The sequence below is a fragment of the Podarcis muralis genome, chromosome 15 (genome assembly GCF_964188315.1).
Source record: "Podarcis muralis chromosome 15, rPodMur119.hap1.1, whole genome shotgun sequence".
Classification (NCBI taxonomy): Eukaryota; Metazoa; Chordata; class Lepidosauria; order Squamata; family Lacertidae; genus Podarcis; species Podarcis muralis.
The window spans coordinates 24445269-24455974 of NC_135669.1; the positions used below are offsets into that span (position 1 = coordinate 24445269).

At 43.9% G+C, this 10706-nt stretch overlaps 1 non-coding gene across 1 annotated transcript; it reads left to right on the top strand.

The window, feature by feature from the left end:
• The first annotated feature begins 2424 nt into the window (after positions 1 to 2424).
• On the top strand, positions 2425 to 2527 carry LOC114586018 (U6 spliceosomal RNA). Its single transcript, XR_003704033.1, has one exon. It is a non-coding gene; the product is annotated as a U6 spliceosomal RNA (small nuclear RNA).
• The last annotated feature ends 8179 nt before the right edge of the window (positions 2528 to 10706 follow it).

Consider the following 10706-nt stretch of genomic DNA (forward strand, 5'->3'; position numbering starts at 1 on the left):
ATCCTGTTCTCTCACAGTAGCCAACCAGATGCCTGTGAGAAACCTGCAAGCGAGATTGGAGCACTAGAGCACTCTCCCCTCCTGTGGATTCCAGCAACTGGTATTCAAATCAAAATCAAATTAAGCTTTATTGTACTAGCCAAAAGCCATGACAAAACCATAAGAACACGGTCATGGAAAGAAATATCTATATAACTATATAGCTGTATATAAAAATCAGAGCCACTGCCTGAACCATCAAGATCATAAAATGCAGATGTATGTGTAGATTGGGGACACAGCATACAATATTGAACTGTTATTCAGAAGCATTACTATCTGAATATCACCCATGTTTACCAACATCCCTTCAATGTTGTCATTTCCTTGCTTCTTTGATTCCCCCCCTAATACATGTGCTTTCACTCACAGGCACAGTGAATGCATCATGGGCTTTGTTGTCTTAAATGAACTTTGCCTACACACACACACACACACACACACAGAGAGAGAGAGAGAGAGAGAGAGAGAGAGAGAGAGAGAGAGAGAGGTATATATGTGCATCTGCCATTTTCCGTTAAGGTTGACCCTGACACTGAAGATTGGTTGAGATTATAGGAGACAGCTGAATGAGAAAGAAGTAATATATTGCCAGGATGGAGCTAGTTTGACATGAAGTCTTAAAATATTGAAAATGCTGTTATCTCAATATTTTATTTTATTTTAAAAATACTTTTTGATGTATGGTAAGTTTGACAATAAAAACTTCTGAAGATGGGCGTATGAGGATGCATCAGAAACACAGAACGTTTTTTGGTATGGCCACCAGAAATTTTAAAGAAGAAAAAATCCTTGCCAATTTCAGTGGAAAATAAAGCGTTGCCTAGAATGATTGCCAGCTTGAATAACTGGAGGCTGCTTTCCAAATACCATTCCACCACCCCCCCAAGCTCGTCCTTGTCCATTTTTATCAGCAGTAAACATTAAGGCGTAGAGTCCATGGAGCTGGAAATATGAACACAGTAATGGCTTTTTCATGTGTAGTCCTGATGCAATCCCTAATTTAATAACTAACAATGTGAAATGTCTGGCTGGTTCGGAAGCAGAACTTGTTTAATGCTTTAATTGGTACTTATTCTAAACAGTTCATTAGAAAGGCTGCTCCTTCTGCCGGCTTTTATAGTTGAGCTGACCTGACAAGCAGGAGGCCAGCAACTCTGATCAAGCAAAGATGCTAATTAACAAGCCTGGGGTCAGGCCTGTGTTTGTGAACACATTAGGTGCTCTGGGGAGGTCAGGAGTGGGGAACAGACACAGATGTCAAAATATGGTAGAAGCATATCAGGCTGTAGGGTGGTTCCCCCCCTCCTTCCAATCCACTTTTTCTGGCAGTGTAACACACAGGATTGATAGCATAGGACGCTACCTCTGACATGCCTGGAATGGATTCCATTTGGCTACAGGCCAGCACTTGGAATTTTAAATGGCAAATAAGAGACCTTGTGCTATTGCTCAAATGTAAGCCAGGGATGGGGAACCTCTTCAGACGTTGATGGACTCCAGCTCCCATCTGCCCCAAGCAGCATAGCCAATGATAGAGATGATGGCAATTGTAGTCCAGCAACATTTTAGGACCACACATGTTCCCTGCCTCCATGCTTCTACAATATGGCTGGTTTGCACTATTACCAGTAGAAGGTCCCTGGTTCAGTCCCTGGCATCTCCAGGTAAAGTTTCCTACTTGTGGGCTTCCCATAATGGGCATCTGGTTGACCCCTGTGTGAAGAGGATGCTGTATTCGCTGGACCACTGGAAGATCCAGCAGGCTCTTCTTATGTTCTTATGATTGGGAGAGAGCCCTGTCTGAAATCCTGGACAGCTTGTGTTGAACAGTGTCAACAGTATTGAGGTAGAATTGGACCGATGGTCCTACTTCGCTATAAGGCTGCTTCCTTTTGTTCTGCTCTCTCACTTGGGGGGATTTTATCATTACAGATGCAATGATAGCTCTACTTGGGCTCTGACACCCTACCATTATTTTTAATGTCTGGAGTACAAAGAGCAGAATGAATCATGGCAGCCTGTCACCTTGGTATCTGAATCCCATAGCTCATCTTGTACAGGTGGGCTAAACCCTTTCATTACCACTTGTCACGGTTCCACAGGCCAAGTTGCTGAGAGATGGGGCATCACACTGAAAAACAAAGGAGAGATTTGCCTCCTGAGATAAGGATGAAGGACTGCCAAGCAGATGGCCCTAGATGGAAATAAATGCAACAGGGATGCCAGCCCATTCATCTCCCACCATATCAAACTCTCCAGTGTGCATCTGTGATTAGGCTTAAAAAACGTGTCTGCCACCTATTGCCAAGTGGCAAACGCCACTCAGAGGAGATGTGTAGATACAGATCAATCTTGCACTGTGCAGGGCTTGTAGGACTACACTTGCAATGACAGCACAGATACTAAAACTGCAACGATGCAGATAGGATCAGCATGGCCCTCTCGCTGGGATGCCATGCACATCCAATAAACATTCCATATTTTCATAGCTCAGTGGCAAAACATCTGCTTTGCTCCTGGTTAAATCCCTGGCATCTCCAGGTAGGGCTAGAAAAATCCAGGCAGCCATCCTATAAGACTCTCCTGGGAGCAAAACCCATTGAAATCAATGGGGCTTATATATGCATCAGAAACAGAAAGGAGGAAGCAGTGTGGATTTGGGAAGGGATGTAGCTTATCGGCTGAGCTTTTGCTTTGCATACAGAAGGTCCCAGGTCCTATCCCCAGTGACACCTCAAGATACAATTAGGACAGGATCCCAGCAGGAAACCATGGAAGACCACTAGCAGTCAGAGTAGACAACACTGAGCTAGATGGACATGTGGGACTGTCTCAGTATAAGGTACCTGTTTTTCCATGGCTATGTTTTTAAAATTGTGAAAGAGGAGGGATATGTTCTCAAATCCTCCTTAATGTGAAAAAAAGAAACCTAGGACAATGAGTCGAAAATTAAGCCACTTGCAGACATTGTATGAATGAGTGGAGAGGGGGGAGGAGATGTGTTTTTTTATCTTCATTGTAAGGTCTGATAAAAGCTCTGTGTGTGTCGAATTGTGCAAGGGCTCTATGCTAGCAGGCACTATTTAAACCAGCAGCTGGCAGAGGAAGGAGCTGGAGAAGGGAGTGTGTATGGTGTCTCCCCCTAGCAATTTGCTCCATCCCTGGGGAACAGAATAAATCCTCCCCACACACACCAGATATGTGGCCCGTGAATGAGGCTATGAAAAAGGAGAGGGAGTTTTAACATAGCCCTGTCTGTTGCATTTTTCCAGTATTTCTTTAATCAATGAACAACCAACCTCTGGAGTTTGAAAGAATCAGAAGGCAAGTTAGAGCAGGGTAAACAAATTCAGGGCATGGAAGGTGGAGTGGAACCTTCTGCCCTGCATAGGGATCGGCAAATATATCCATTTCAGTTTCTTATAGATAGGAGTTGAGATCTAACAACATCTGCAGGGCACCAGGTTGGGGAAGGTTGTTTAGGCCTAGGGGCTAGATGTGGCCCTCCAGGTGCCTCGCTATGACCTCGGAAACTACAACTAGACTGATGACTGGGAGCGGCCGCCGAGACCACATAATACCAGTCTTGAAAGACCTACATTGGCTCCCAGTACATTTCCGAGCACAATTCAAAGTGTTGGTGCTGACCTTTAAAGCCCTAAATGGCCTCAGCCCAGTATACCTGAAGAAGCGTCTCCACCCCCATTGTTCAACCCAGACACTGAGGTCCAGCACCGAGGGCCTTCTGGTGGTTCCCTCACTACGAGAAGCCAGGTTACAGGGAACCTTCTCGGTAGTGGCGCCTGCCATGTGGAACGCCCTCTCATCAGATGTCAAAGAAATAAACAACTACCTGACGTTTAGAAGACATCTGAAGGCATCCCTGTTCAGGGAAGTTTTTAATGACTGATGTTTGAATGTATTTTTAATCTTTTGTTGGAAGCCACCCAGAGTGGCTGGGGAAACCCAGCCAGATGGGCAGGGTAGAAATAATAAATTATTATTATTACTATTACAGTGGTACCTCGGGTTACAGGTGCTTCAGGTTACAGATGCTTCAAGTTACAGACTCCGCTAACCCAGAAATAGTACCTCAGGTTAAGACCTTTGCTTCAGGATGAGAACAGAAATCGCACGGTGGCGGCAGAGGGAGGCCCCATTAGCTAAAGTGGTGCTTCAGGTTAAGAACAGTTTCAGGTTAAGAACGGACCTCTAGAATGAATTAAGTTCTTAACCCGAGGTACCACTGTATATGTCTCTGCAGCCACGCCTTTTGGCATCCCTACTTGCACCTTTCCGGAGTTTTGTTTTTGCCAGACTGGATTTGTCCTTAAATTCTGAGACTGCTTCCTCTTGCCTTGATGGAGTGTGTGTGTGTGTGTGTAGAAACTAGCTACTGTACAAAGGTAATATTTACATCTATAGCTGCACTCACTTTTGCCTCTGGCCCCATCTGTCACTAGCATGTAGCTGCCAGAAGGATGCCTAGGAGGGATATTGCTATCATCATCATCATCATTTCTACCCACTTGTCAGGCAAGAACTCTTCTAAACTCTTCTAGCTTACACATTATCAAAACAAGACAGTCCTTAACTGGATGCTTGGGCAAAGGGACAGGGAAGTAAGAGGAAAATAAAAACCTAGGCACCAATTTCTAAACAGTAGTTCCTGTAATGACTAGTTGGCACAGTTCAGGGGCAGGAGGTGCCTGATGGAGCTGGGCCTCCAGCAAAGCTGATGGAACGAGCCTATTGCTTCCTCTCTCTCCCACTGAGGCAATCAGAGGGAATGGCTGCCCCCATATGACAGTTGAAGGGAGAGGAGGCCTGATGGAGGAGAATGTGGCCCTTGGGCTGAATAAAGTTCCTCACCCTGTGTCTACATAAATGAAATCCCAGTGAAGGTGTAGAATGTCTCATCAAAATGAGAGAACCCGTGAGTAGTGCTCAATAACTTGTTCTAATTTGGGCTGCCTCTTGGCGCTGCGCATTTTCAAGGTGAAAGGGGAGACCATTCTTCCTTGATTCCAAACACCCTCATCCATATGAAAACTGCTAATATTAATGTCCTGAAAGGGAGGGGGGAATACTGCTCATCATTGTCTAAGTTCCTTTCTTTGATATCTTTAATACTGCCATATTTCAAACTCATAAAATCCATGACAGGAGAAATTAAACCTATTCATACTTAATACAATATACCCACAGATTAATTTCCTGTTTAATCAATTATAACCATGTTTCAAAAATGATTTCCCCCTTCCTCTTAAAAAAAATAAATAAATAAAAAGAAAGAAAGAAAGGCAAGAAGCTGAAAAGGTTTTCCAAACAGTTGTCAAATCTTTATTTGGCAACTCTTCGTTTTTAATATATGTTTAAGAAGCAAAATCTTTTGATCGAGAAATTGCATGTTATGGTGAGATTGAATATCTATTATAAATGATTGTATCAGACACTGCACACTTGCTCTACATTTATTTTGCGTTATATTTAATTAAATTGTGCTTTTTTAAAAAAAAAAACCCATGCAGGGTGAAAAATCCAGTGCGATTCACAGATGAACATACTGTGTAACATAGGGAGGCACTGTTGTCAAAAGCGGAAATGCGCATCTTCCATACTATGTAGCTCCTTTGTAACATGACATTGGAGACTGGTACATTAGGGCAAATAAAGTATTGCCCCACCTACCTTAGTCCACCGCCGCTTGACTGCATTCTTACAACCAATCAGGGGATGGCTCTGTCCAGGGGAAGATTTACGGCTATGTGAATGGTGTACATGCACTAGGTGCTGAGCCCAGGGGGCACCATCTCAAAGCCTGGTAAGCAAGGTGCTGGGCTTTGGGAAGGAGGTGTGAGGCTCTCACAGCGTCCTAGAGTCCTCCCTTCTCCTTCCCAAAGCCTAGCTAGTGTTTTCCCAGCTTTGGTAAGGAGGTAGGGCTCTAGGACCCTGCCCGAGCCCTTGCAACTGCTTCCCAAAGCGGGGATCCTCCTTACCCACCTTTGGGAAGGCAGCACAAGGGCTGGGAAGGGGCGTGCCAAATGTTGGCCTTGCACAGGATGCCATAGTACCCAAGTCCACCACTCCTCTGTCTCTCATTGGCTCTGGCCCCACCCACTGTTGCTTGACTTGTCTTCCACTCCACTAGTGCCACTGGGGACTTGCCACCACTGTACTGACTATTGTTCCATCTGCTCTAGTGCCTGCCTACTCCACCTACTCTGATGGGAAGCAGTTCTCCAGGGTCTTAGTGATGGCTCCCCCCCCCCCCCCGAAAAATAGGTACCGGTACTCACCATGAAGATATTGCAGTAAGTGCCACACACCCTTTTGAGGTACTGGTACTGTGTACCCTTGAGTACCCCTGGGGAAGCACTGGTCTTAATCAAGCTACTCTTCCCCTGACCTGCCATTTTTACTGACATGGGCAAACCTCAATCCTTCAGCTACAGCTACTCTACATTTGATACAATTCCTTTCTACCCCTTTCTGCCCACATCCACATCATACATTTTAAGCACTATAATATCACTTTAAAAAGTCTGAACAGTCATGCTTCCCCCCCAAAAATTTTGGGAGTTTGTTAAGGGTGCTGAGAGCTGTGGGGAGGCTTGCATTCCCCTTTGAGAGCTACCTCTTCCCAGGAAATTCTGGGGGGTCTCCTAAGAACTCTCAGCAACCTTGACAAACTACAGCTCCCAGAATTCTTTGGGGGAAGCCATGACACTTTAAAGTGGCATTATAGGGCTTTAAATGTATAGTGTGGCTGTGGCCTCAGGTAAACATACTGGCACTATACCTTGTGATGTTGCACTCATTTATATAAGAGCTCCTGCACATCTCATCCATTTTTAAAAATTAGTTTGGGGGCCTTCCGCAACAAAAACCTGGGATACCTCAGTTGGTAGAGCACGAGACTCTTAATCTCAGGATTAAGAGTTCAAGCCCCATGTTGGGCAAAAGATTCCTGCATTGCAGCAGTGGTCCCTTCCAACCCTAACCATTCTATGATTCTATAATTCTCTGATTTCATGAGGAGGAGGCCATTCACATTTAATTGTGCAGGAGACACTGATGTACAGGCCATGCTCTAGCAGAGGGAATGGGGATATTGTGGCCATCCAAGTATTGTAGGACTACAGCACCCATAGCTGTCAATGTTTCCCTTTTTTAAAAGGGAAATTCCCTAATTCTGAATAGGATTCTTTGCAAGAAAAGGGAAAAGTTGATAGCTATGACAGCACCTATCATCCCTCACCACTAACCATGCTGGCCGGGGCTGATGGGTGTTGGGATCCAACAACAGCAGGGGGCTACATTTCCCATCTCCTACTCCCCTAGTAACTATCTCAGAAATTAATAATCTTATCTCTAAGCTCTAAAGAGGCAAGGCAATACTTTGTCCTGAAGTATTTAAATCTATCGCCTGCTCTAGAAACATTTCACAGATGAAAACATGGGCTCCTATCTGTATGAACTATCTGTATGTAGGACCGCTGCCTGAATCCTACTTTCATTAGTACATGTGGTTGAAAGCCCTAGTCTACTTGCAAAAAATGTCATGCTGTTTACTCTACAACAGCTTGTCCTATGAAAAATTAAAAAGGAAAGCAGGTTGTTGCTCTGAATTCAAGGCACACTAGGAAAACACAGTCTTTGGACTATATATTATTAACAGTTCAAGATATACCTCTGCAGCTTCTATGTGTTTAATCCCAGGCTGTGCATTGGATGTTCAGTCCTTGGGCATCTTTCTCTCTCTCTCTCTCTCTCTCTCTCTCTCTGTGTGTGTGTGTGTGTGTGTGTGTGTGTGTGTGCACTAAAGATAAGATGCATCCACCCCTGGAGATTTAGCTTCTGTAGATTCAGGGGATGCATTGAACACATGAAGAATGACAACTAATTCTGGCAACTCACTGAAACAAAGAATTAATAAGGCATTTCCAAAGGACAGGGAACAGGGAGAAAAAATAGAGGTGGGAAATGACAAAACTGAGATAATTAAAGCAGAGTTTCCACACAAGCACTTAACAGAGCATAATATCACCTAGCAATACCTTTCCCTGTGACCAAGGTGGCTCACGGGTAAATTCCATTTAGCCTGTAATCCAAACCCCCTGAACATCCTTTCTGCTGTTAATTGAAAGCTTCCTGTTGGCAGGACTGGGCCATTTCATTGGTTTCATGGTCAGCTCAAAGCTGACTAAATAAGCAATCAATCACTCATTCTCCAGAACAAGAAACCAACAAAATGAACTAAACTTACAAACCGGAAGCTTTCAATTTAAGAGAACAGTTGCCTTAAAATACCTCAATTACGCACAGTCTGTCTACAATGAACAAGCTGATGTAGAAGGGGGTTTTTTAGCCCCGAAATAACCACAGATCAGGTATGATAAAATTACAATGGTGTCATGGGTTTCTATGTAAAAAGTGAGTGGAAGGGACTTGGAAACTAAGCCTTATGAGGAACAGTTGAAGGAGCTGAGTATGTTTAGCCTGGAAAAAAGGAGACTGAGAGGAGATATGATAGCCATCTTCAAATACCTCAAGGGCTGTCACATGGAAGATGGAGCAAGCTTGTTTTCTCCTGCACTGGAGGGTAGGACCTGAACCAATGGTTTCAAGTTACAGGAAAAGACATTCTGACTAAACAACAGAAAAAACTTTCTGATGGTAAGTCTTGTTTGACAGTGGTACAGTCTCCCTCAGGAGGTTGCGGGTTCTCCTTTCTTGGAGGTTTTTTATACTGAGGTTGGATGGTCATCTCTCATGGATACTTTAGCTGAGATTCCTACATTGCAGGAAGTTGGAGTAGATGGCCCTTGGGGTCCCTTCCAGCTCTACAATTATATGATTCTGTGATTAAAGAATGGCAGTTTCAGAGCAGAGACCTAGTGTGGACACTTGGAGCAAATGGCAGAGCAAGCCTAGGTGATCCTCAAGCTAGCTAACATCAGTGACTAGATGAAGAGGCCTAACTGGCCTGCCAACACATCTATTCACACATCCAAAGGAAGCACAAGATTTTCTTTTCATGTTTTCTAAAGCTCCTTTTCAAGCCCAAACTGCACCACTTGTTGAGAAGTTCTTTGCTAAATTATGTTAGGAATTGTGTTGACCCAATCACTTCTATGGCTGGAAGTAATTCATAAGTGTGATAGTTTCATTATCGGATACCTCACACTACATGCTCAGCGAAGAACGCTGTTTGCACATGATAAATAGGAGGCGCTTGTGAATGAATAATGCAACATTACGGGAGGAGGGTGGCTGTGAAATCAACCAGATGCCAAAGTCCTTGAATGTTGCTGCAGGTGCTGCCTTTCTGCTCTCCCTCCAGGAGGCAGACAAGAAGAAAAGATTAGAAGAAGATGAAAACATAAATCCCTAGCTTTCAGGCAGCAAGTTTTAGGGAGGCCTGCCTAGGGTCAGAGATCAAAAACAATAAACTCTGCAAAACAGTATTACATCTCATTGTCTCTCTGGCGACTCCCTGGAAAGATTTAACAATGAACAATGCCCAGGAATGTTTAGCTAAAACAAGGTCCCATTTACACTAAACATTTAAAGCTGTAACATACCACAGCGCTTCAGATATTTGAAGGCGGCTACCATATCACCTCTCAATCTTCTCTAGGCTAAACATACCCTACTGTCTCAACCATTCCTCATAAGGCTTGGTTTCCAGACCTTTGATCGTATTGATTGCCTTCCTCTTCACATGTTCCAGCTTGTCAATACAGTGGTACCTCAGGTTAAGTACTTACTTCGTTCTGGAGGCCCATTCTTAACCTGAAACTGTTCTTAACCTGAAGCACCACTTTAGCTAATGGGGCCTCCTGCTGCCGCTGCGCCTCCGGAGCACAATTTCTGTTCTCATCCTGAAGCAAAGTTCTTAACCTGAAGCACTATTTCTGGGTTAGCGGAGTCTGTAACCTGAAGCATATGTAACCTGAAGCATATGTAACCTGAGGTACCACTGCATACTTCTTAGAATGTGGTGCCCAGAACTGGACACAATACTGCAGGTGGGGTTTGATCAAAGCAGAAAAGAGTGGTCCTATTATTTCCCTGGATTCAGTGAAAAGCAACCTATAAATACTGTGCATAAAAAAATACAAGCTGGGCATCTTCTGCTTCTTGAATCACAGAATAGTGGGAAGGAACCACAAGGATCATCTAGACTAATCTTTTGCCCCACCTGGGGCTCAAACCCATGACCCTGGGATTAAGAGTCTCATGCTCTACCAACAGAACTATCCCTCTACCAACTGAGCTACCCCACCTACTACAGGTGCTCCCTTGAACTCAGCTCCATCAAGACTTCTGTTTTGTACTTGGAAGGGAATTTCTTTCATATGTGGTAGACGTGTTCTAAGATTAAAGGCTACTGGGATATGATATATAATGAATTGAAAAAGATTTTCAAAAATACCTTTAGTAAAAAACCAGAGGCCTTTTCTATTAGGGATAATAGGGGAATAATTTCCCCCAAAAAAGACATAAATATATTTATGTATGCTACCACTGCAGCAAGGATACTTTTAGCCCAGAAATGGAAGCAGCAGGAACTTCCAACGTTGGAAGAACGGCAGACGAAGATGATTGAATATGCCAAACAGGCGAGGCTGATGGGGAAAATCCAAAACCAGAGTGAT